Raw genomic sequence first — 26957 nt, 5'->3', positions numbered from 1 at the left:
GAAAAATATTGGAGTGCAAGAGGTCAAATGACTTTATTGTCAAAAGCCTGGCATTAGAAAACAACAACAACATAATAATTATGTAAGCTGCTGGTATGAAAATATAAACGACGACTCAGAACATTATCGCCTGTCATTCATGCAGCTCACATACGAGTAAACAATATTGTTTCGCCTACTGAAAATGTCATCGAGGTCACCTGCCAAAATCGCTGCCTTCAGCTGTACAAACTTTATCTTTTTGCCATACCTTAACATTCAGAATAGTGCCAAAATTAGGAATGTCCATGATATTCTGCCCTATTGGATATTCACTTTGTCCACACCTGTGGAGTAACGGTCAGCGCGTCTGGCTACGAAACCAGGTGGCCCGGGTTCGATTCCCGGTCGGGGCAAGTTGAGGTTTTTTCCGGGGTTTTCCCTCAACCCAATACGAGCAAATGCTGGGTAACTTTCGGTGCTGGACCCCAGACTCATTTCACCGGCATTATCACCTTCATCTCATTCAGACGCTAAATAACCGAAGATGTTGATAAAGCGTCGTAAAATAACCTACAAAAAAAAATATTCACTTAAGATTCCTGTGGAGTCAATCTTCTTGGAAGGTGCTTTTCTACATCAGTGATAAGGACGAATGTGAGTTATGGGAAAAGTGATGGGGTGACAAGAGAAATGGGAGTATCACAAAAAAATTGTCTGACTGTGTCTGTCCATCAGAAATTCCACTTTAACTCAAAAGAGATTTGAACAAGTCTCCATATAGGAAGTCGACACACTTACCAATTCGACTAAAATTGTGTTGATTAACAACCTATGAGAAAATAAATTTCATATTTATGCTTTCTGAAACTGTTTTTATTCAGTAAATTACTTTACAGTACAGAGGATCTGATATCACAATATTTTCAACAACCATATTTGATTTTAATATTTGTTTATAAAATAAGCCATATCTTAAAAATAATGTATATTAATAATTTGTCACATATCAGAATATATTACACTATGTGATCAAAAGTATCTGGACACTCTGCAAAACGTGTTTTTATCATAGAAGGCGACACAATAGTCAGCAGACATCAGACAGCTGTCAGCAGACAGTGCGAGACAACATAATGAGATGGTCTGAGGAACTCACGGACTTTCAACATGGTCAGGTGGTACTAAGTATCCCTAGGTCCACTGCTAGTGATGTTATACTGAAGTCGAAACGTGAAGGGATGTGTACAACCCAAAAGCATGCAGACTCACCACCCATGACTTCCAGAGACCGTCAAGAAGAGAGTCATACAGCGTAATCGTCAATCATCCACTGCCACCATGATACAGGAATTCCGAACTGCATCAGAATCTTCTTCAAGCACCATGACTGTTCGGCACGAGGTGCGTAAACTTGGTTCCCATGGCCAAGCAGTTGTCCATATCCACACATCACACAGACAAATGTCAAATGCCACCTCGCATGGTGTAAGGAGAGTCGAAACTGAACCCGAGAAGAGTGGAAAATCGTTGTGTAGAGTGATGAATCATGGTTGTACAATGTGGCGATCCGATGGTAGGATATGGGTGTGGCAAATGCCTGGTGAATGACATTACCAGCCTTTATAGTGTCGACTGTGAAATTCGAGGGTGGTGGGGTTACAATGTTGTCATGTTTCTCCTGAAGGGGTCTTAGCCCCCTTGTTGTTTTACCTGGTAATGTCATGGCACAAGCTTGCGTTGACATTTTAACCACTTTCATATTGCCTACCGTCGAAGATCAGTTTGAAGATGACCATTGTGTCTTTTAACTGAACCGAGCATCCATCCATACTTTAGAGCTTGTAGGGGAGTGGTTTGACGACAACAACATCGCACTAATGGACTGACCTGCACAGAGTCCTGATTTGTATCCAGTAGAACATCTCTGGGATGTTTTGGAATGCCAACATCGTGCTAGATCACACCAATCCACATCAATAACTCATCTCATTTTGGTGCTCATGGAGGAATGGGCTGTAATTCCCCAGGAAACCTTTCACCACCTGACAGAGTATGGCTGCGAGAATGAAGGCTGCAATAAAGACTAAGGTTGGGCCAACACCATATTGATTGTGAGTGTTCCCAATGAAGGGCTGCCCAAACTTGTACTTCATTTTGAGGTGGGTGTCCAGGTACTTTTGATCACAGTGTATTTTTTTTTTAATTTACTGAAATTCTCACATAACGTTAAAAAAACAAAACCATCCATGCAAATACTCCTTATTTTAATCCCATTAAAAGAAAACTTGGAGCAGTGTAGTAAACCAATTCAAGAATAACATTTATTTTAAGAATGGGCATATTTCTTTCACCTAGATGTTTTTTAACTTCTCATAAATTGGGATTAATATATTTATAAAAAAAATGGGACAAACGTTTTTTTATGTAGGTACTGAAACTAATTTTTGGTTCCTATAATACTGTTTATTAATACCGTAATAAGTTCACACACGTGGTTCGGTGAACCATAATATCTTACGTAAACAATATTACAGAGATAATGGTGAAGTTCATGATATCAGCATTTGAAAATATCAAACTTTGTCAAAAGTTAAAATGGTAACTGAAATACTGTAAATGCTCCAGCACATAAAAAAACCTAAGACTGTAATGCAAGTTTTAATTCTTTTTCAGCATAAGAAGTTATCACAGCTGTGATGCAAGACTATGGTCGTATCTGAAAAAATGTTTGTCACGATTTCTATTGTAGCATTTATATCAACACTGAAACTGAAAGATATTACTATGAATGTAGATGTGCAAGAGACATATCAGTTCTATAGCTGGGTAGATTATGTGGATGTGCATAAGGTGATGTAGTTCACGAAATTAACTTATAATTTTGAAGTCATTGCTAATAAAACTTTGACTTAAAAAGGTTTTCAGTGGAGAGAGATATAAATGTGTAATGTCTTTAAATTGAAGTGCAAATAAGTGAGCTCGCTATATTGATGAATCCAGTACTATAGAAAAAAATACATATTACTTTACTGAATTATAGCATTGAATTACAATAATGTGAAAATTAAAATCTTATCCATGAAGTGATCACAAGTAATGATTTGCATGGATGTTTATTAGAAACATTTGGATAGAATTTGTACATAATTCTTTTAGTGTTACCCATTTTTAAATCTACAAAAACTGGCTTTTACCTTTACTGAATAGCCAATACCAAACGTGAGGCACTTTGTTTACCTGATATGATTTTCTATGATTTATAAGGCAACATGAAATATATTTTAAAATTAATACCATTCATCCTTTTAGGAGAAATATATAATTCTGAGAAAGAAACAATTTTCTCATATGAAATGTTAAAGAATAATAGAAATAAACATGTAATTTGTCACAAACACAAATGAATCGGTTATTGTTGAAAGGAACTAAGTCCACTGTAAGTTTTGAGATAATCGAAAAAAACTGTTTTGTGGATAATCTACCGGTATCGAAGATTAAACCATTTTATGTGTACAATATATGTTGGTTTAATCTTCGATAGATTATCCACAAAACAGTTTTTTTTCGATTATCTCAAAACTTTAAAAAGTGGACTTAGTTCCTTTCAACAATAACCGATTCAAATATATTATATAAATTTGGACAAACAGAACTCTTGTTGCATACATCTTTCATATGCTCATAAGAAATAACTTTGGATTTATTCACAGCCATATTTGATTTAATATGAAATTACTAGGCCTAATTAATATGATTTAATATTAAATTACAAATATCATTTTGTCGAATAGTGAGGAGTTTATCAAATATAAAAAAAGCCAAAAAAAAAAAAAAAAAAGACAGCTGAAAGTTGAGAAATTCTGTATCAATGACATATTGAATTGAAATATTTCTTCTCCTTCCTATGACATACTTCTACAATTGAATAGCCGCCCAGAACAAGGTTGTAACCAGCAAATACGATATTCTTAAGAAATAGGTAAAAAAAAAAAACATTATACTGTACATACTTTTAATTTTTTAGAACAAGATTGACAATTAGACATGTGTGCTGATTTTAATACAAGTACAAGCATTACACATACTGGTACAGTAGTGCATCATTAACAACCACTGTTCACGAAAAAGTCAACTTATGAGAAATGAGGGTTACAACCTTGTTTTGGGCGGCTATTCAATTGAAGACCTGCTTGGAAGAACATAGTATAGCAATTTGCAAACTCTTCAGGAAACAAAGTGAAAGACATTCCACAACTGACACATGTATTATTTTTATCGCCAGACATAGTCATTGGTTGCAGAATGTAAGCCTAAAAATTTTACTTTACAAACAAAAAATACAATAAACTCTCTTCATTTACCATTATACAATTTGTTACCAGTATGTACAGTGTTCTTCCTTGCAGGTATTCAAATGTTGTCTGGTGATATTTTGTTGCCAATGCCATAAAGAAGGTCTTGAACTTAGTCTAGTCTCTATCACGATCAAGAAACTCTTTTGCGTGCACTATAATTACTGCATGGGACCAATAGTTATTACAAAAAATATTTTTCACTCTGAACCAGAGTTGAAACGACGTATCTTGGATCTAGGTGCAAGTATAGTGATCATTACACAGTGATGGCCAACTTCTTCGGGCTAAGGGACATAACACACATCTTTCGAAGTGGTGAGGACCCCAAGACTTTCCACTTAATCCTTTCATTGAGGAAACAAGTATATTGGAGCACTTAAATAATGAGCATATTAAATTGTAAACAACAATAAAATGTATCAGTAATAATTTTTAATGATGCTTAAAAATGAATGCTGGCTTGAGTTTTCATGGGGAAAGAGTTTTCTCATGATATTTCGGCCAGTGTATGGAACCAGTTCCACTCATCATCATTACGAATTTGGGGAGCTAACATAGCAAAATCTAGTTTCGAAATGGCTGGGAGGATCATCATGTTGACTACATTTTACTCCTGCTCTGGTTTCATGAGGCATATGGATCTGAGGTCAACAGTTGGGTGGTTGGTTTTGGCCCTTATGGGTTGTTGTCCCATGGATTACTTAAACATTAAACTGATAACCAGGGCTGGCACTTTCCGAACCATAACAAAATATCAGGTTATATCTGCGCAAGTTGTGACTACTGATGTTACAGCAATGCAGTTAACTGTGTACGCTCACCGCAGAGCACACATCCCTTATTACGAACATAGAGAGACAATGTGCTGTGTGTGTGTAGTTACAAGGTACCGGGAGTTCAGTTGTTTTGTTCATGCACCTAAAAGGATGTGCTCCAACATAAGCATATTGGACACATTTGTGAGAGAGTTAAACAGTTAGTACTTTTCGACAGATAGTAAATCTTCTAGAAACATCATTGTGTCTTTTGTGGCCTGACACAGTTATATGTGACAATGTCTTTCTATTAGTGACCCATGGTGCACCTTACATGTTGAAGGCGGGTAAGGTAATATAGAAGCGTTATCCCCGAGTTCTTCATTTAAGTTGTTTAGACCACGGACTTCACAGGGTACCAGAAACAAACAATACGATCTTGCTATACAGGTGTTGACAGTTTCATATCTCAGCTCAAAAAAGTGTTTTTAAAGACTAAGAAAATTTAAAGAAAAGGCACCCAACATACCTCTACCTCCAAGACCAATAATAACTCTGTGAGATACATGGGGGGAAGCTGCTATATATTATTACCCCACGCATTACTATTCTATTGTTGGAATATTAAATGAGTTTGACAGTGAAGAAAGTGATTCTATTAGAGCGGCAAAGAGTTTTGTCTCAGGCAGCTATATCAAGTTTTGGTGTGTATTAAAACAAATTTAAAGGATTTGCCAAATAAAATAACTCTTTTGGAATCCAGGCAAATAAAACTCTCAGAAGCATTGAGACATGTAATAGAGTTATCGGAAAACATTGGTAAAGCTAAGGTACAGTAGCAGTATGTGTAAAAAATAAACTCATGACAATGCTTGAAAAAACCCAGGGTATGCAGTTATATTAGAGACAAACTAGAAGGAATAGATGATCATGAACTGCATAACTTGGAGAGAAGAAATGTAGAAATAGATGTTCTTTTATTTTTCAAGTTTGCACCTACCACTTCTGCCATTGAGACAACTTTCTCTGAATACAAAGCTTGTTTCACCCCTAATGGGAAGAGTTTGCTTTTCATACATTAAAAATGTACATGATTGTGCATTGCAACAGACAATCAATCACACAATGATCCTTTCCTATTTGAGCTGTGTCGTTTCAAAACGAGTTAAGTCCCCCCCCCCTCCATCGAAATTTAGTTTGATGCGATTTCGCGCTTATAAGCATGTCTTCTATCATATATTATAACAAAATTGGATAATTTCGTATTATATTCTGTGTTTTTTGTATGCACTTTCTGATGCGTCAGATCAAATTGTGTTATGTTCGCGAAACTGATTGGTTCAAATCATATTAAATTCCCAACCGTTTTTCTTTCGTTGGTTGACCTGAACGAAATGCCGCATTTTTTCCTAAGTTGTCAGCGATGTGTACAATGTAATGATTAACAGTTGCTTACTACTTTTGTGCAAAATGGATAGTTATGCAATAGTTGCAGAAAGATCAAAGAGGATCAGGAAAAGGCTGAGAACAAAAACAAAAAAAAATCGTGAAATGGAAGCAAAGTAAGTACATTAGCTATGTTACTACAATAAACTGAATTAAACATCACATTCTGAGATAATATTATATTCTAAGCTACATTCATTTCCTTATATACACTATGGCCTTTCTACAACTAATCGTTTCCAGTTCAATGTGCATCATTCCCACAAAGTTCCCAACATTCTATGCATGGAACGAGACTCAGTGTGGAAGAGGGGCAAATGAAGTGGCATCAGGAGTAATGTCATTTCTCAGCTTTGAGCAGGATGTTACTTGCATAAGACTTTACTGTGACAGATGCAATGGGCAGAACAAAAACATGCACATAGTACACGTCCTTCCTTTCTGGCTCTAAAGCAAGGCAACCCCACACATTTCCGAAGTTGTAATGCAATTTCCAGTGTGGGGCCATTCATTTTTACCGGCTGATAGACTTTTCGGAGTCGTAGAGAAAACGTTGCACAAGAAAACCGAGTTAATTACCCCTAATGATTATAGGGCTGTTTATGAAACAGTGGGTTCCGTTAAAACCCTAGGCGGAAATTGGACAATTCGAGATTACAACTCTCTAACTTCATAGTACAAAAGGGTGGACAGAATCAAGGATATGAAAAGGGTCTATAAAAATGGAAAAACAGAGATTACTTTGAAAATGGAATCCACATTTAGATATGATTATCCTTTCAAAGTAGGCAGTCATATTATAAAACGAAGAGTAAGAAGAATAACAGAGCCACAAATCTTACTGATGCTAAAAAGAACGATGTGGATACTTTGCTGAAAGTGAGATTTGGAGATAGTTGGGAAGAACTGGATGACGTGGGGTTCTATGTTTCTGCCTCAGCATTGATACAGGATCTTCTACTGAAAATAATGAACATGGTGAACATCTTCATGAAGAATCAGGTTTTGAAAGACTCTGAAAGACTGTATTTTCATAATTATATTACTTATGTGTATTCATTTTAGATTAAAGGGCACTAAAATAAACAATGTAGCTTCAATTTTGTTAGTACCCTAGTATAATTTATGATATTTCGTTGATAAGAAATACGGGAACACAGAATATTTAATCTCAAATAACCATTTCTGTTACTTTATAAGAAATAATAAATGGCATCTCTGTGAAGAAGGTAAATAAAATGAAACAGCATTGTGTAAGAAACAAAAGGTGTTGGCTCAAAACATATCAAATTCTTTGTGTTGTTTCAAAACATATTAAGTAACAAATTAAAAGTCAAATTGCTCCGCATTGTGATAGGAAACACATTTCAGATTTTATCAGTATTAGTTATAAATGTCTATATTCACACGATGGCAGTCCATTTTAATACATATTCAAAACATTTTAGGAGAGAAAAGTTTTTATTGTTTCCTGTAAAATTAGAATTCGGGAACATAACACGTTTTGAAACGATGCTCCTCATTTGCTTTATACAGATAGGCCTACATGTGTAAGAATGTATTTGACGTTAAAAATAACTGTATGTATTTCAGGAACAGCTTGTAGTTTGCAGGAAGAATTTGTTGTACAAATCTGCTTGTATACACAGCACTTGTAGCCATCTGCTGCTGCTACCATGTGTGTGTAATTCAGTCTGCTATAGTAAAATGTATCATAAACCCTATGTTCAGGCCTGCTTATAACATTACAAAGTCATTAGATTTGTTTTAAGTACAGTCCAGTCTTATACTTCTACTGTAGTTAATGCGAATGCTATGGACAATTTTGAACATCAACCAGGCCTTCAAAGTTAGTTTTGATGGGAGACAATGACAACAGTAAGATATTCGTAGGTGGTCATCACTCAGTTTCTCTGAGTAGATTAATTGCTTTCATGGAGAAAAATGTACGCTTGCAGATATAAGTACTGATACTTCCAAACATGGAAGCTTGTTCCTAGAAAAGTCACTCAACTTTTGAAAATTTTCACTTGGCACAATTTTCCAAACAGTAAGCCCTTTTCTTGTTTTGACTGGAAGAACGAATCACAGTGAAGATTATACAAATATAACTGAAATTATTATTCATCTTGTTTTGAAATTTCACATTTCACTGGTTTATTAAGCAATATTAGCTGTGGCCTCATGTTTTCAAAATTCATAAATGGATTTGCAAGCTGTTCTGAAAGTATCTTAAGGAATTCACTGCATGACAATATTATATTCACAACAGGAAATTCTTCTATCATTACTTTGCACGGTGGAAAGAAAATATCGATATATTAAGTTTCTTCTGGCAAAATTTGATTTTAAGAGATTTAGACAATTGATGAAACATCAAAATGGGCAACTAAGTTTAACATATTTTAATTTTGTCCTTTGAAAATAGGTTTAGTTCATTTATATGTTGTACAATGTCTGTTAGGAATGCAGAGTTGAAATCAAACCCCGAATTCTGTAACTTTGCCATTCTTTCGAAACCTTGATTTTAATTTCATTCAGGAATTCGATTATATTTTTTTTCTCAAGGAAATAAATCTTTTGAGGCAATTTTTCTTTCTCAACCTACAAACTTTGGTAAGAAGAACCAGGTCACCATATTCTGATTCAAGTCCTTCTAAGAAAGAGGAAACTTCTGATGTGTCAAAAATCAGTTTCCTCTTCTGATGAAATTCGTACATATTGTAACAATACCACTTCTTCCATTTCCAAATATTTATCATAAATAAGGAATACTGGTGTATGTATCAGGAAGTCCGTGGTCAAAGCTAACAGGCTAATGATGCTTATAAATATTAATTTACTTTTAACCCAGCTGTATAAGCAGAGAAACTTCACACACTGTCACCAGTTGGCCATTACTGCACTAGACCATTAAAATAGACAACTAGACAGTTGAAAATACGTTGTTAAAAGCAAGTAAAAATACTTGTGGAACACCTTTCGTAATTTTGACAAATTTAGCGTTTGAGTTTTTTTTTTTTTTTTTTTTTTACAATACAGCAAACTTTATTTTATCTGTAATATCATGGTTAAAACAAAATCATGGTTAATCCAAAAACTAGTGAAAAGGAGATATGTTATAGTTAAACTTAATTTTAACAACTGGAACATTTTCTAGGATCGTTTCAACATTGTACATTATGTTTGTTACCAACATTCACACACACTTATACCACACGAATTCATACAGAAATAATAAAGAACTCCGAATTAAATTAACATCTACAAAAGAACAAACTTTTCTCAACTTACATTTCAGCAAAATACTCGGTAGACCTGTAGAAGTAGTCCTGTCACATTTATCACTTTTGCCAGCACAGGTTCCAAGTCACTCACTGCCTTTCCTCACTCTGTCTTTCTTGGTCTTTAATAAGTTTTACTTCATCACATGCCAAATAAAACTCATTAATTTAATGCATTATGAATACAAAGTTTCCTTCAAAAAAGTTTAAACTCATTTCTCTTATCAAACCTTCTCTGAAGTAAATTTAATCAATATTTGTCAACAATGAAAATAATGATGACTTGATCCATAGATTGTATTAAAGGTATCACATTTGGGAGACAGTACTTGAAAAAAAAAAATTACATCCTCTACTTACAGTTAAATATTCACTAGTGTGGGATGGTAAGTTGTTTTTTTTCAAGCAGTCATTTAGAATTATTAAAATATTCAAGCAAAACACCAATACATTATTGGCAACAATTTTTTTGTTCGAATTAAGCCGCAATGCAGGTAGCCTGCTCCTGGATAGTTCAGATTCGATGATATACGACTTTTTTTTTCTCGTACAGTTGTAAATATATGAACGAAATTTAATAATATGAGATTGCAGATATTGTATGATGGGTTCAACAATGCAGTATTCATGTTACTGATATTTTAGAATAGAAAGTAAAACAGAGTGAAAATATAACATTTTATTGAATACCAGTAGCTTAATTTTGTAAGACTACAATCTTTACACACTTCTCATAGCTTCCCCAAAATTACTGAGAGGTTAGTATTATGTACTGGTCACAGGGGGTCTGCATTTTGCGTGACATTTTAAATTCATGTAACATATGTGTCTTTTAATATGAATAATCTATCTAATAGAATTTAACAGTAAAGTCGGTATGCTTCTTGTTTCTAAACAAAATTTAAATAGCGAGAGGAGATGGGAGCAAGTATTCTACTTTATTGTAGGCAAGTAAAAATGTTCTTAAAGCAGAAAAAATTACGTTTTGAAATTTTCTGAAATGTCTTTGGATAAAATAAATCGCATATCGACTTTTGTGGTGGCTGAAATTCGAAAGTAGCGTCTTAAAAATAAATGGTGTAACAATATTTTAAAATGATCTAAAACTCAAAAAAACATACAATATGATTTTCTCTTCTCTTCTCTGAGGATGTTGCAGAGGTGAGGTCTAACATTTAAACTTGCTTTTACGTAAAAACAAACTTGCTTCTAGGCCTACATAAAAACATAAAATCCTACGAAATTACCACTTACTTAGTCACGGTATACAGAGTGTTTCATAATTCCTATTACAAACTTCTAGGGGTTGTAGAGGGGACTAATAGATAAAGTTTTGATTGGGAACCCATGTCTGGAAATGTATCACAAATTCCTTTTATTTTAATTTAGTAACTTTATAAAAAAATAATTACATTTTTACTTTACAGAACTGGCGTATTTAAGTTAATATGTTTTCAATAATAAGTTTTGAATAATCTGATTAATGATTATATTCTCAAAATTGAGTGATGGGATATCTTGGACACTAATAATATTCAGTTTTTAGTTTCAAATTTGACAAACAATAATTACTGTTAGTTGTAGTGTTTGATTGTTCCAGTATTAACGTCTATACTTATATTTATTGTGCTAGAAAATTATAGCATAAGCATATCATATAATACACGATTAAACTGCATTAACATTTTAAGATAAAAATTCCTGTGCTGGCTTTGAAGTGAGATTTACAGGATTAATAAGCTAAAAACAAGAATACCTTCCTTTCTGATGATTGTGTAAAGCGAAGAAATTCCTGCATACAATTATTATATTTGTGCAATAGGTTAGTAAAAACTACTAATTTGTATTACGTACGACTATGAATGAATGTTATTATATAAACACAACACTGTTTTACTTTAGAAGTGTTGAAAACTCGTAACTTGTTTAAAGAGTTGCACCTAGACTTTTAACATAAAATCTTACATAGCAGATAGTCTTCATTATCCAATAGTCTGGATTATCTAGACCAAACCACACCTCCTCTCCCTCCAAATCTGAATTTGTTGACTCTGAAAAGGAACACCGAGAGTGATACACTAGTCTGCAATCAAACTCGAAATGACACCGACAGAACTGTAAGTTACAGTTTTTGCTTACTTAACATAGTCGGAAGATTGTGTGCTATTGCGAAGAAGAGAGTGAAGTCTTTGCAGTTGATAACATACAGGTTACAAGATGGGTGTGACGGGCTTGGATCTAAATAAAGAACTCATTACGATAAAGCAGTGCACATAACAAAGTATTTTTAAATAATACTGTAAGATAATGTATTAGTATTAGTATCTGAATAAATTAAGATTTGTGTCAAAAATGAGGAAATTTAATCACATGTAACAATCGATTTCCGAAAACATAATTTCAAATATAGTTTTGAATTATCTGACTTTCCTTTAGTCCTGTTTATGGACTGAATGAGTAATACAATATTGACTGCAGTATTCTCAGATAGGTATACATTACTACGCACTTGGAACAAAAAGGAGCATTGAACAAAGAATATTTAACCACTTTTTTTTAATGACTTGTCACAGTAACCAATACCTAGTGTGAATTCAGAAGAAACATGGATAGAAATATCTCATTTCTTGTTCAAGAAACAATAAATTGTTGTGCAGTAATTATTTCTCGTAACTGTTACTGCATACGAAATAAATGTCTTGAGCTTAAAATTATAGAAGTTCTCATCCCCTAACTTTGGAAATAAATGTCAAGTTCTAAGTGGTGTAAGTTTTAGATATAAATTTTTCTTATTCCTTACATTAGGAAATAAATATTAGAAGATTTACATTGACTGTAAGTCTAGTTGCAACTCTTGTTTGTGGACGCACCACAGTACTATGTAAGCACTACTATGTATTCAGGGTAATATTCAGTGTCCCATTCTTTGTAGCATTCTGAAGAAAAGGAATAGGAACTGGTGGAAGCAACTTTCAGCACCACCAGAGCCTTGTTGGCGTGGGGACACTCTCTCTCTGCTGCTTCGGGAGTCTTGTAAAACCGTGGCTTTTTCGAGCTGTATTGTGCCATTGAAGGGTTAGTGTAACGTCTGTAATCACAGTTATATTCCATTACCACGTTCATGTCATCCTCCGCTATTGGATGGTACCATTTTTCCTGAAGAAATCACTAATAATTAAATACTATTACTACTACTATTATTACTACTACTACTACTACTACTACTACTACTACTAATAATAATAATAATAATAATAATAATAATAATAATAATAATAATAATAATAATAATAATGTGAAACGAGAATTATAACCAAACTAGATGAAAATAGATTAAGCAATTTTGAATGCAAGGTTTTCAGGAAAATATTTGAAGCACTCCAGAATTCTAACACATTAGAAAATTAGTAAAAACATGTTTAGTGTACTCGGGTATCACAATAACATGATAGTTCCCAAAATTATACCAAGACTACTCTGAAGGATATATCAGAATTCCTGGGAGAAACTAAAATTGAGCAGGCATTTAAAAAAAATCTTTAACAAAAAGACTGAGCAGATTAAAAAAAGAAAAAAAATTAAAAAATTATCCAGATTACTAATTGAAAAATAGTTTGCCAAGACAGGGTGACTTAGAGCTACATTGTGAACTCAGCAATTGAGAGGTTGTAATAATAACAGATGGCAATCCATAGAATCTCTCTCTCTCTCTCTCTCTCTTTTTTACAGATAGTGCCTCACAAGCGATATTTCATTATAACATCCAAATAGCTATAAGAAGTCTACTATAGCAATTACATACCTCATAAACATTACCATTTCTCAGCTGGAGTTGTTCAACTCGCAGCTTGTACCTTCCATATAGGTATGGGTTCTGCACACGATACACAGATTCAACTCGTGATCGTAGATCACTAGAAAATTCCTCCAGCACTCGACTGTGCTCCATCCCAAATACTTGGACTTGCTTGTATCTTTTATTTGTATAAGATTCACTGTCCCAAGAATCGGGTTTGTGATGTGTCAGTACTTCATTCAACATTCTGAAATAAATTACAGCCATATTATTAAATCAGGACTGAAACATTAGTTAGAAACATCTTCTAAAATATGTTTTTATTACTATTAAGTAGCCTATTTGGAAACACGAAGTACATAGTTATCTTAAACAATAATAATACAGATCCACAAACAAAGTTTGGGCCACATGAATTTTCAAAGTTCCAATTATAACATACTGAGCATGCTCGATTCTTACTGAGCATGCGCAAAAATGCTATAGCTGGAACTTGGAAAATTCAGGCGGCCCAAATTTTGTTTCTGGGTCTGTATCCTGTGTAGCAATTGTGAGTGAATACATGTGCTATGATGCCACAACATGAATGATAAAAACCGAGACAATGACATTAGTTGCAATATGTATTGGGAACATGTGACCATGGCTAACATATCACTAAGATTTGTAGTGAGTCGAATTGCAGAAATATATTTATGTGGAGCTGGATATTATGAGCACATAGTGTCTGTAAAATGTCGTCGTCTCACCTGGAGTGTAATATTGTTTTGTAAAGTAGCATAATGCTGACAATATAGTCAAATTTATGTGCATATCACTTATATAAGAGCACAAAATCAAGAGTAATTTAACCACTAACAACCCTTTAGGAAATAATGAAGATATTACTAAAAAACAAACTCATAGGTTAGGACAGCGTTTTCCAATCCTTTTCAACATGTGGCACATTAAAGATGTAATTTAAAATCCCGCGGATTTTGAGGGTTTCAGGAGGGAATAAGTTTACTAAATGTAGACGTGCTGCGTTCACCGAATATTGGCTCTTGTGGACTCACTTCTTTACTATTCTTTTCACTTTTATAGAGCTGCCATAGTATGAGTGAGACCACTAGTCAGGAAGAGTGAGATTCAAGGAAAATGAGTGAGACAACAAATTCCTTTTACCACAATTTTTTTTATAATGCAAATTATTTTTATGTAATATTCATCAGTTTTGTGGAAAACAACAGAACACAAAATAAGTTAATATATTCCAAATGTTGCACTTAATTGTAAATGATACAAAGCTCATTCTTTATTGTAATGTGTTTTATTATACTGATGTGTTGCTTTCTTAGCATTAGCCACCACGTGCTTCTTTTGGTGGTTCGAATGTGTGACATGGCTCAGGAATGGCCATTTTCATGGTCAAGACAGATGGTAATGTACCATCCATGTTCAATGAAAGTCTAAAAGCTGTTTTATTTTTCCTTATCAGAGAAAAAACAAGTTCTTCGCTAGCATTAGAATGTGGAATCATCAAAACCAATTTTGCAACCTCAGATAACCTCTTGTACTTTATTTCTCAATTTGCTAGTTTCATCTGAGATAAATATGCCCAATTTACATCCATTCGGTAAATGTACCGACTTACTTGCTCCTCATCTTGGACTTTAGCACTTTCCCATACATCTTCAGGGATACTATCTTGTATTAAAATTTTGTAATCCACAAATGCGCGAGATTTCAGCTTACGTGCATGTGAGCGTGAGATCAGTCTCAAATCAGCGTGTCTCATGCACTATGCGTGTGACTTGACAGGTCTGCTTTTATTTTTCTAATTTTTGCTACAAACTTTACCATTTTCTATTTTCTCATGGCATGCTAGTGTGCTGCGGTACACCAGTTGAAATGACTGGGTTAGGAGGAGGGAAAAGTTTTGAAAAATTATTGGTACCGTAATTGGAGCAATTGTTATTGTAATTCTAGGCAGCTGGTAAATGTTATTGACTGGGGCAGTTCTCCACCTCTTAGTTTAAATATTAATTTTTTTATATCATCTTATGAATCCCTTTCTAAGGATAGCACGGCACGGCTCCAAAAGTTGGTAACTTTATGTTGGGGACTAATCCAGATTAGTCCACAAGGCTCTTAGCTGAAGTTGAACTCGACCATAGCTTTGCCATTTGGAGAGCTATGATATTAGTACAAAGAAAGGCTGCTCCTGTAAGGTCACCTTCGAGTGACAAGTGGTGTACGGGTTTAAACCACCATAGGAAGGGACTCAGTACATATATTAACTTTACTGCAGGCACGGCTCTGGAGTAATTGAACAGGTGACTTGCCACTTGCAGGGTTGGCATGTTTAAAACAAAACGTTTTAGACAAAGTGTTCCAAATTGTTTAAAACAATATCCGTTGATTAAAACATTTTAAACACAATGTTTAAAACTATATGATGATATTAATTTTTAAGCCAACAGAATTCTCTGTTACGTGTATTATTTATTTATCCGTTAATAATAAACAGCGTTTAAAACTATATCATCAAAACATGACCTTTTCTTTTTTCTCCATCCTCCATACAAGTTACTTCTCTCGTTTTCTGGTCGTTTTATTTTATCCTACTTGTTTATAATATAAAATCACGTTTGCCTTCTATTCAGGCCTTTATAAAATGTACAGTTATGAATTTACAGTGGTGCTCCTGACTTTATGGAGCCAAACTTTTACCTTTTTCCAAACAAACATTATTATTAATAAGGAATTTTTGTGGGATATACAGTGCAAACAATCTGAATGCTGATATCTGCATGTAAGCCTAACATCTTAAGCAGGTTTTGTTATATTAATAGGAAATCCACTGAAAAAGGATTTTAAGATGCTCAAGTTATAAAATATTGTAGTCTTTTTTAATTTTCTACAAACTTAGCTTCAAATTTGAAAATGAAAAACTGAGCTATAAAATAAAATTTTTAAAGTAGGCTTACACCACAGGGTACCAATTTTTTCTGTTGTACCATTGAGTCATTAAACCACCAAACACCACTTCTACTTCATGAAATGTTTTGATGAGTGCAGGAAAGAGACATCATTCGATCATGATCACTTACTCACTAATCGATAATCAACAGTGACATCATAAGAAAGCAGAAATCCGGATATTCAGTTTGATTGGAAATGTCTTTGTGTTTCTGTTGTGTGGTCTAAGCAGTAAATGGTAAATCCAAAGTAATCGATGTTTTAAATATGCTGTCTAAATATTTAGGGAAGCGAAATTCTGATTATGAGGAACCTCCATTATTTAAAGAGGTGGAAATATGTGTACAATTAGCTTGTACCCACGTGAAATAATCCTTCTTAAGCTCACAATGAACCACAAATAGTCGAACAGCAGGAACAGATGCCTCACTGTTTTAATGAAATCAGAATTATAACTTTGTACCAATTCGAAACTGGACTGTCAAGCTTTTTTATAATGTTGTGGAAAATGATTCCTCACTGTTATTAGATTATAGATCTTCAGAAAAATATAAACAGACAAACTGAGATAAATTTGAAAATATTATATTTTATGAAATTCACCATTAAGTTTCATAACATGTATTTTTTTTTAGTTAGTAGGCTATTAATTTTACAAATAAATAACCTTATTTAATTAATTAAACAGCGCAATAAATTTAAAATGTCTAAAATGCCGGTTTCCAGAATTTTTGTATGTAAAAAAAAATCATGCTTAATATTTAAAAAAAATGTCAACTTTATCATTGCAACAGTTAAAAGATTAATCAACTCAAAATATTAATCATTTATACGAAATTTCAAATAATAGAAGATGAGAGTGTCGCACTGTACAAAAGGAATGAATGATTATGAATATATTGTATTTGTCTTTAAGCAACATACGTTTTGGTGAGGTGACACTTCACATTATTAGTATACAGTCCCGTCTCCCCATTTTACAATGCCTCTCGTACAGATCTTTAGGTTGTTACTTATTTTTAATTTATTATTGCAATTCTTCCACTAGTCTTTTCTTGTCCGTCATCAATTCTTCCACTAACCCTACTCCTCACGCATTATTATACCAAAAATATTATACTTCTAATTCTTGACCCTCCTTCTGTATGACACATTTCCCCTCACTTCACATCTGTAACTATTTGCACTTTTCACTGATAACTTTTCCACATTGCTACTTTATTTTAGGTCTTAATTTTCTTTTCTCACGATTTATTTCCCCTCCACACCATTTCCATAAGTCATACTGCTTTTTCACCTTCTTTTCTCTATTTCCTTCATCTCTGCTTCCTGAACTATCTCCTACTTACATTACTCTACTTCTCGTCAGCCTCTATTTGGATCTTATTTCTTTCACCTCAGTGTACAAAATATAATTCCTGAGTATCCAAGGAAAAGTGCAGTTGCATCCTTTTGATTAGTCACAAGGTATGACTATTTGTCAAAACACTTGAACAAAATTGGAATTTTTTCACCACTTTGTCCACTGTGCAGTCTTCGGAAAGAAATGGATCAGAATCATACGTCCAGCCCTTAAAAAATAAAACTTTTTTTTTCCAACCCTGCAGTTGCGAGATCATTTTTACACAAAATGCAGAGAATTCCTATCCAGACCGGTCCCAGTCATAATGTACCTTTGCATCAGCTTAATGGTAGTAGTGCAGAGTGCCTATCCCAAGAAAGCTAAGTGGTAAGGAGTGGCGTGGGACCAATCACAACGGAACTCTGTACGAAACACCTTTAGTAATAACTGTAACAATATATACATATACATAGTGTTCTGCCAAATGGTAGATATTTCACTGCAAACCCAGCATTCTCCAATCTTTCCTATTTTCTGGCTTCCTCTTAGTCTCCGCATATGATCAATGTATCTTAATGTTGTCTATGATCTGATATTTTAGTAGGCAGTTTCTTCTCAGCCAGTGATCCAACCAATTCCTTTTTCTCTTCCTGATCAGTTTCATCTTCACTCTTTCCAACACAGCTTCATTTCTTATTTTGTCTGTCCATTTCACACACTCCATCTTTCTCCATATCCAAAATTCAATTGCTTCTCATCGTTTCTCTTCACTTCGTCATAATGTCCATGTTTCTGACACAAATCCATACTCCACACAAAGAACTTCAGTAGTCTTTTCCTTACTTCTGTTTCTAGTGGTCCGGAGAAGATGTTCTTTTTTCTATTAAAAGCTTCCTTTGCCATAGCTATCCTCCTTTTGACTTCCTGGCAGCATCTCATATTACTGCTTATAGTACACCCCAAGCATTTGAAGCTGTCCACTTGTCATTTAGTATTCGCACGTTTACTTCCTTTATTTTTTCTTCCAACAATCAATAATGATAATGATAATAATAATAATAATAATAATAATAATAGTGAATTATTAATACTCCAATGGTTTCAGTTTTGACGTAATTGTCAGTGATATCACTGTGAAACAGGGAATCATGTCTATGATTGAATATGTTATTGCACCGGAGAGGACTAGAAGGATCTGGGTCACAGTGGTCCAAAACGTAAACCTAGCTGGTCAAAATTAATAACTTTTCTCCTATCTAACAGATTCTCATGAAACTTTGTACAGTAGTTACAGGTAACATATTTGTTTTGTATGCAAACTCTCATCAAGGGCCCCACAGACTATATGTCTTGTCTGCGTAGTTCTAAGATGTCCCTGTAGCATCTTAAGGCCATCCATCACACACAGAAAGCTAAGCTGAGCTACGCATGTTAAGGAAAAAAGTAGTTCTAATGTAGTTATATGGGATGGCACACAGAGAGCACTATGCTAAGCCAAGATAAGCAAAGTTATGCTAAGCCAAGTTTCACGGATGTGATTTTCGTAGTTGTAGCTCGCTTTGCGCATGCACATAATCAGTTGTTTGGAGGCATTTAGCAGACTGTTGTGTGTAAATTTTGTGTAGGCCTACTTTAATTATTATTTTATTATTTCTGTGTACTAATTATCATGGAAGGCAGACCAAAGGAGAACATACTAATTAAAGAAATACAAAAATATCCCATATGGTAACAATGGTTATTAGAGGAGAAAAATTTGTTACCATAACAGACATATTCTGTAGGACCAAAAATTAATCTTTACGTAAAAATATCCCTATCTCTATAACAAAACCTAAAATTGTTATAGACACACAACCAGGGAAAACAACTGTTGGCAAGAAATAAGTGAAACTCTCGGAACTGAAAGTACGTATCATTTATTCTTTGGCATAATTATACCCCATTTATTATAATTTGAACAGGCTACTGCTTATTAATTCAGCAATATGTTTTTCATTTTTGAAATAAATTTATATTATATTAAAGTGTATGTTGCTAACTTAATGATGAGCTAAGTTTGAACAGTCAATCTTGATTTAGCGTCTATGACAGGTCTGCATAAACAGCGCTCAACGAGCACGCGCGCTCCTTCAGAGTGGGAGAGCGCTGTTTACCGCTCGCCGAAACGGAGAGGAAGATACGTCAGAATGACATAGACTTGCTATAGGTAGAGGAGAGGGAAACGACCACTCAGTTATCTAGTGGAGTGCAGTGTGTAGGCCTATTCTCAGTAACTGTTTCACGTTGCTTACCTACTGCTACAGTACAGTATGGAGGAATCTAAAAGATGGAACATAACATTTAACGATTTACAGCTCGAACTTATTGATCTTCAAATTGACCTAAGGGCTAAAGATCGTTTGAATAATACTACTAGCCTGGTTGAGTTTTACAAGACTAAACATTAGCAATAATATCCACGACTACACAGGCTGGCTGTGAAAATGATTGCTATATTTGGCTCAACATTTATATTTGTGAGTAACTCTTTTCTATAATCAACTTTAATAAAGGCAGGCATTGAACATCTGTAACTGATGTTTCATTACAATCAGTAGGCTACTGTTCCTTTCAGCTGGCAACAGCATAAAACCTCGTTTTGATGTACTGATAAATAAAAATATAACAAAATGATATTGTACATTTAAGTAGGTATAGAATTTCTATTACTTCTGTAAAATAAATATTTCTTTATTAATTAATAATAGTCCAAGATAGTTTTGCAAACACTGAACGGGAATTCATTTCATAAGCACTCGTAATAGTATTTCTTTTTGTTTTTATTTTGTACGAGATCACCCCTTCTTCCAGTCCACCCTTATACAGAGCGCAGCTAATATCTGCATTACGCTCATGAGCTGTGAGCCGGCTCAGAGAGCGCAAACCTTGTGCAGGCCTGGTCTATGAAGATAAGCAGTCAGTTCCTTTCTCTTTCATTATCTTCCACGACACAGCCAATACCTAAAATTGCCTCCCCTTCAAATATTAAGTGGATGTAATGCAGCCATTTTAAAACATCTGTCTAGCTTAACTTAGATACCGTTTCGTGTCATAGTACATCATAGCTTAGCATCGGTTAGCGTAGCGTAGCTTAGCTTAGTTTTCTGTTAGCCTTTAGGCTTGGCTAATGATTTTTCTGTGCGTGTACATGCATGACTGCGAGCAAGTTGGAGCATGTGTAGGGTCTTCAGTTAAAGCGTCAGTTTTAACTAATTGTTTCGACTGTGCACTTCGTGTCTAAGACATTATATCGGACTTGAAAATCGTAAATCGTACGTTTTCGAGCGATTTCACCCAGTTTTATCGTGATAATCCATGCTTGTGGAAGATAAAAGTAAAGAGTAGGCCTACTCAGATAAAAATAAAACAAATATTGCTTATGAACAGTTACGAGCTAAGCTATTGGAAACAGAGGCATATATTGCGGGTGTTCAAGTTGTGTGCTGGACACCCTGTAAATTCTGTGATCTCATTTTTTTTATTTTAAGTTGTTTTATATAATGCAACAATAATTTTAATTTATCACAATTTAAATGCGTGGTAATCTCATTGGAAGTTGATGTATATAGTTCAAGACTAATTTTAATTTATTACCATTTAAATATTTTAAATGCCAGCTGGTTGAATGTGCACACCATCCCCAGAATGGCTTTCGTTTTATAACATACGCTCTGCCTGACGAAGTGGAATGAGTTCTGGTCTGGTTGTCCAGCCCGTACAAAAGAACATCCTCGGTTGAAAGTTACTGCTGTAGTTCTCTGCGCGTGCACGGTGGAGTGGTGGGGATACTCGCTTCTCTCAAGCTCGTACGTCGTCCTGTATACAGGCAGCTCAACTTGTCAATTGTAGCCTTATACAGTAAAATATTGTGTTTGACGTGTGTATTTACTGCTTGTGTGAGTGAATTTACTGTGTTTAGGTTTTATTAGAGTTCATAGCTGTGTGCCAGCGCAGGTGAACAATTTAAATTAATTATTTAATGATAATAGCACTTGGAAATGTATACTGTAAAATATCTTTTGCAAAAATAATTCTTTTCTCGCCCACTAGAAGAGAAATAATTTACATATAGTGAACAAGGGTGGACCTTCCCTACCACTTCGAAATTTAGTGCAACAATATAAAACAAAAAGCGGACAATACACTAGACATTTTTCTATTTTACAATATGAAAATGTAGAATGGTTAGCGGATTGTGAAATTTCAAACAGGTTATTTTGCTGGCCATGCTTATTGTTTTCTAACAAAAATGAGGTTTGGAGTAAGTATGGATTTGCTGACTTAAATCACTTGTGTAGTGCACAGCAAAAACATTCAAAATCTCAAACTCACGTACAATGTTTCCTGAAATCAAAACTTTTCGGCAAACAGTGAATTAATATGTAAATCTGACTTTCAGGTAGAAGCTTCCTGTGAAGCAGGCTTGAATAATTTCAAGGGAAAAATTGTTCCGGGGCCGGGTATCGATCCCGGGACCCTTCGTTTAGCGCACAAATGTCTACCGACTGAGCTACCCCAGGAACCATACACGACACCGTCACAATTCTTCTCTTTATATCCACACAACTCTGTAGGCAGATAAGAATATTTCTGCCCTTTATTTCGCCCTAATGCGTCATTTGTAGCAACTGAAATAATTGATTCCGCGTCATTATTACTGTTTCTAATATCGGAAATGCCTGACTCAGATAAACCACACGCTCCACTATTTTCGGTACCTACTGTTCGCCACATTACACTCTGATGTATCTGGACTCGAACTGGAACAAACTGGCTGTTTGTTTTTTTAAATAGCACATCTATTTTTGCACTTTTTCTCATAATTTCCTCTTTTCTTATTGCTTTGTTTTTCGCGAGTTTCCTATTTTGTAGTTTAGTCAACTGTCCGAAGACAGATCTGAACTCACAAGTGAAAGCATCAAGTCATGAGACAATTAGGCCAGGAGATAATGGGGTAGGGTGGCCAGTTTCTTTCCCTCTCCACTGCATACACTGCTGAGTAGCTACATATTCCACTAATCGGACATCAGATGGACACAAACAATTATTCTTCCTCTGACACATGTCGTCTAGTGAAATGTACTGCCTGATAGATTTACTTATCAGCCAGAATCTCAATCAGATGAGTTTACGGTATTGAGAACCACTTAGCTTTTTTCCGACTGTCACTCGTTATAATGAATATTAAAACATAAGTCACCTAGGTACAAAACAACTACACTCTTTACTGTTTTAAATTAAACTGAACTAGGGATGGACAAAAATAACTGGTTATTTTGATAACCGGTTATTTTCATTAGGTTAACTGGTTAATTACCGATTTTTTTGCTTGCCGGTTTAACCTGATAACTGGTTACTTTCATTAATAACCGAACTATCGGTTATTTTTTTAAATACAGTGTCTGATCCCCGTCAACAAATTGTTCTCTTGTGTCATTCCCAGTGCTGTCATGGAGGCCATACGGAGCCATATATCGTATGGGAACCTACAATTTTTTTTAATTAATCGTATGGAGAAAAGAAAATTGTGTCCGTATGGAGCCATACAGGTTGCCTAAGTTTTGTATGCGGAGATCTGTAGGCCTACAGTTTTTCCTGTTCCTAATGTATTTTGTTTGATGTTCATAAACAAAAATTGTCCACCTCTGGAGCACTGGAATCCAAAATTATATAAAATAATGGTTGAAAAACAAGAAGTGCTGCAAATACACACTCTAAGAGTCATCGAGACAAGTGTGCATCTACGGTGGTGCCACATGGTGTATTCTTTAAATCAAACTTGTACAATTAAAATGTAAAGCAAAACAATTTCTTTAATATTAAAAAAATAATTAAATGACAGTCGGAGAGACAGAGAGAGGAGAGTAAAATATATTTCAAAGGAGAAAACAAGGGGTGGGGCGCATGGCCAAGAAAAAAATTACCATTACAGCACTGGTCATTCCTAGATGGAGCATGGGATGTTACTTTAGTTATTTAATATGTCAAGGACTCCTGGACACATATTTTATTGCAGTGTGTCGAATTGGAACATGTCCGGAAAAAATATCTACTACCCTCGATGCTAAGTCAAAATAGGAGTTCGCTTGCATGTCTTGACCTCATGGAGAATAGAGAATACGAATACAAGACTGGATTGTTCCTCTTGAAGGCGAGACAGATTAGAATTTCGGCGGTTAAAGTGTGTGATGCGAACTGTCGAAGAGATACTCAATTATACACTTTTATGACCGTTTAGGTTAGGATATATTATATAATGTGTTTTGTGTGTGCCATTTTTATTTTAATCTGTGTATTCTTTTGGAGAGTGGTTGGTGAGGGAGGTGAAACCTACAAAATTGGACTTGTTTTACACAACACATACTGTCAGAAAATCCATACATGGGATTTAAGAGAAAATTCTGATAATATAGTACATCTGTATGTGTAATATTGCTTTAATATGTCCATAGATGGCAAAATAATTTCGACTCCAATGCAACTGACAATCTATGCCTATCTTAATCGCGGACTTTCTCTGATTGTGCGGGTATTGCAGCATTTCAACGACGGACAATTTCCACTTGTCTGATTGGCTGATATAAATGCGTGGGTTACTGGAACATTTCAAATGATCCGTGAATTCAAACGATGCCTATCTCCTTTTTCTTGAAATAACTTTCTGCTAATTCAGATCGACGGTACGTGGCTTTCTAACCGTGAGATCTGATAAATAATTGCAAATACTTATTAAACTATTTTGTTGTACGTAAGCATAGCCTACGTTCCACTGTGAAAATGTCTTCTACGAAAAGTGTTGTGTGGGATTTTTTACGAAGAAGCCAAATAATACGTGTGTTTGTAATCGTTACGGAAAAAATTTCAAAACAGGTAGAGAAACAACTAATTTAAAAAATCTTCTTGTAAACGTTCGGTCCATATCTTAGGAGTAAAGGTAGCATGTCTGGCTGCGAAACCAGGTGGCCCGGATTCGATTCCCGGTCGGGGCAAGTTACCTGGTTGAGGTTTTTTCCGGAGTTTTCCCTCAACCCAACATGAGCAAATGCTGGGTAACTTTAGGTGCTGGACCCCGGACTCATTTCACCGGCATTATCACCTTCATCTGTCCACACCTGTGGAGTAACGGTCAGCGCGTCTGGCTGCGAAACCAGGTGGCCCGGGTTCGAATCCCGGTCGGGACAAGTTACCTGGTTGAGGTTTTTTCCGGGGGTTTCCCTCAACCCAATACGAGCAAATAAATGCTGGGTAACTTTCGGTGCTGGACCCCGGACTCATTTCACCGGCATTATCACCTTCATTTCATTCAGACGCTAAATAACCTAGATGTTGATACAGCGTCGTAAAATAACCCAATAAAAAATAAAAAAATCACCATCTCATTCAGACGCTAAATAACCTAGGATGTTGATAAAACGTCGTAAAATAACCTACTAAATAAAAAAAATGTAAACATCCATCGCGCTTAAGGTTAAAGGAAAATGCACAAACTAAGAGAACTTCAAGTAGTTCTAATGAAGCTGATTATGTTCAAATTCAGGTAAGGTAATAATTATGATTATTGTCAATATATTTATATTTTCAAGTTATTAATATGCACACTGGCCTACATAGCCTATAAATCATTTCCGACTTTATAGAGAAATGTAGCAAATTATGTGCAATCATTTGTAGTGCTATTTATTTTTAATGTTAAAATACAGTTTCACCCATCCTTATAACCCTAATGTGAGTGAAGTAATTAGATAACTTATATAAACTGAAGTTTCATAATCTTATTTGTTACATTTTGTTCAGATACGTCGTTGATGTTCTTGAGCAGCTAATGAAATCCTTTTAACTATCCTTGGTAGAGATGGGTAAAAAATAACACAACAGTTATTTTGGAACTGTTCCGGTCTCGGAACTGTTGCAAAAATGAACAGTAGGTCGGAACCTCCTGTTCCGAAATAACAGTGTTCCGACTCCGAGCTGCCCACTTGCCCAGCTGTTGCGGGCTCGCAGTACCGCGTTGCACAAGATATGTTCCGACTCCGAGATAACAGTCGGAACGTCGGAGCTTGTTCCGATGAACCAACGACAGCTGCAGTTACACTGTACTTGAAACTCTCACGTGGTTGGAGGGGGGCGCATGGACATTGAAATCCTTGCGGTGGCGCGAACTTTAATATCAACATTTGTAAGACTGGCCAATCATCTGTAATGTTATAGTAAGTATTCAATAATCTGTAATATTGATTCCCGCTTTATGGTTTATTTCACCATTAGTTGACTAATTCTGTTTTATAAACATTCTACAAAGTCATAAAGTACGCATACTATTATTAATTAATTGATCAGCTGATTCTATACAAAGGTTAAAGTCGTAAATGGTAATGAGTGGTTTAGTTACAATGTCTGTATGTCGTTTGTTGAGGTTAAGTCTGACAAGCACAAGTTTTTGTGCTATCTTCTCTGTTATCAAAGAACGACAAAAATGTTGTAGCATTATTTGTTGGAAACTACCCATATAAGTACTGATTTGGAGAGCGAGGTTTAATGCGAAGTTTAAATTACACTTTGGTAAAGATGCGATTCCAACATTTTACTAACCCACTGCGGGGTTTCCAGGTTTCAGTACTGCCAATATATATCTTTTTTATTTATGAAATTGTAATATTTATTATTATTATTATTATTATTATTATTATTATTATTATTATAACTGTGCATTAAGAAAAGTAAAATTAAAAATTAATGATTTGTTTTTTTTTTATTATGTAATAGAGAGAACAGAAATTACATACCATATGTTTTAAATGTTATGTTATTTTTTTTTTAGTTGGCTACCATGTCTTTATAACTTTATGTACGAAAACAAAGTGTTGTATTCTGTTCTTGTAGTCAACAGCTGTGTAATTACTAACATTAAGCTTTTGAGTTCTGTCCGCATGCACAGCAATTTTCCAAAATCGATTCGAATGTGCATTGCAGTGCCATCTATAGATAAGAATGTGT

General features: G+C 34.8%; 1 protein-coding gene and 1 long non-coding RNA gene across 3 annotated transcripts in view; one reads left to right on the top strand and one right to left on the bottom strand.

Annotated features, from left to right (window-relative positions):
- Positions 1 to 26957, top strand: part of LOC138705188 (band 7 protein AGAP004871-like) — a 683889-nt gene that overhangs the window by 12171 nt on the left and 644761 nt on the right. The window lies entirely within an intron of this gene.
- Positions 827 to 26957, bottom strand: part of LOC138705186 (uncharacterized) — a 49863-nt gene continuing 23732 nt past the window's right edge. The window contains exons 2-3 of the long non-coding RNA XR_011333648.1: positions 13625 to 13865; positions 827 to 12978 (exon numbers count right to left, since the gene is read on the bottom strand). This is a non-coding gene — a long non-coding RNA (uncharacterized lncRNA). The remainder of the gene's footprint in view (positions 12979 to 13624; positions 13866 to 26957) is intronic.

This window comes from Periplaneta americana, chromosome 8, assembly GCF_040183065.1.
Source record: "Periplaneta americana isolate PAMFEO1 chromosome 8, P.americana_PAMFEO1_priV1, whole genome shotgun sequence".
NCBI lineage: Eukaryota > Metazoa > Arthropoda > Insecta > Blattodea > Blattidae > Periplaneta > Periplaneta americana.
The sequence above is the reverse complement of the archived record's forward strand: the minus strand, read 5'-3'. Positions and strand labels throughout refer to the sequence as shown.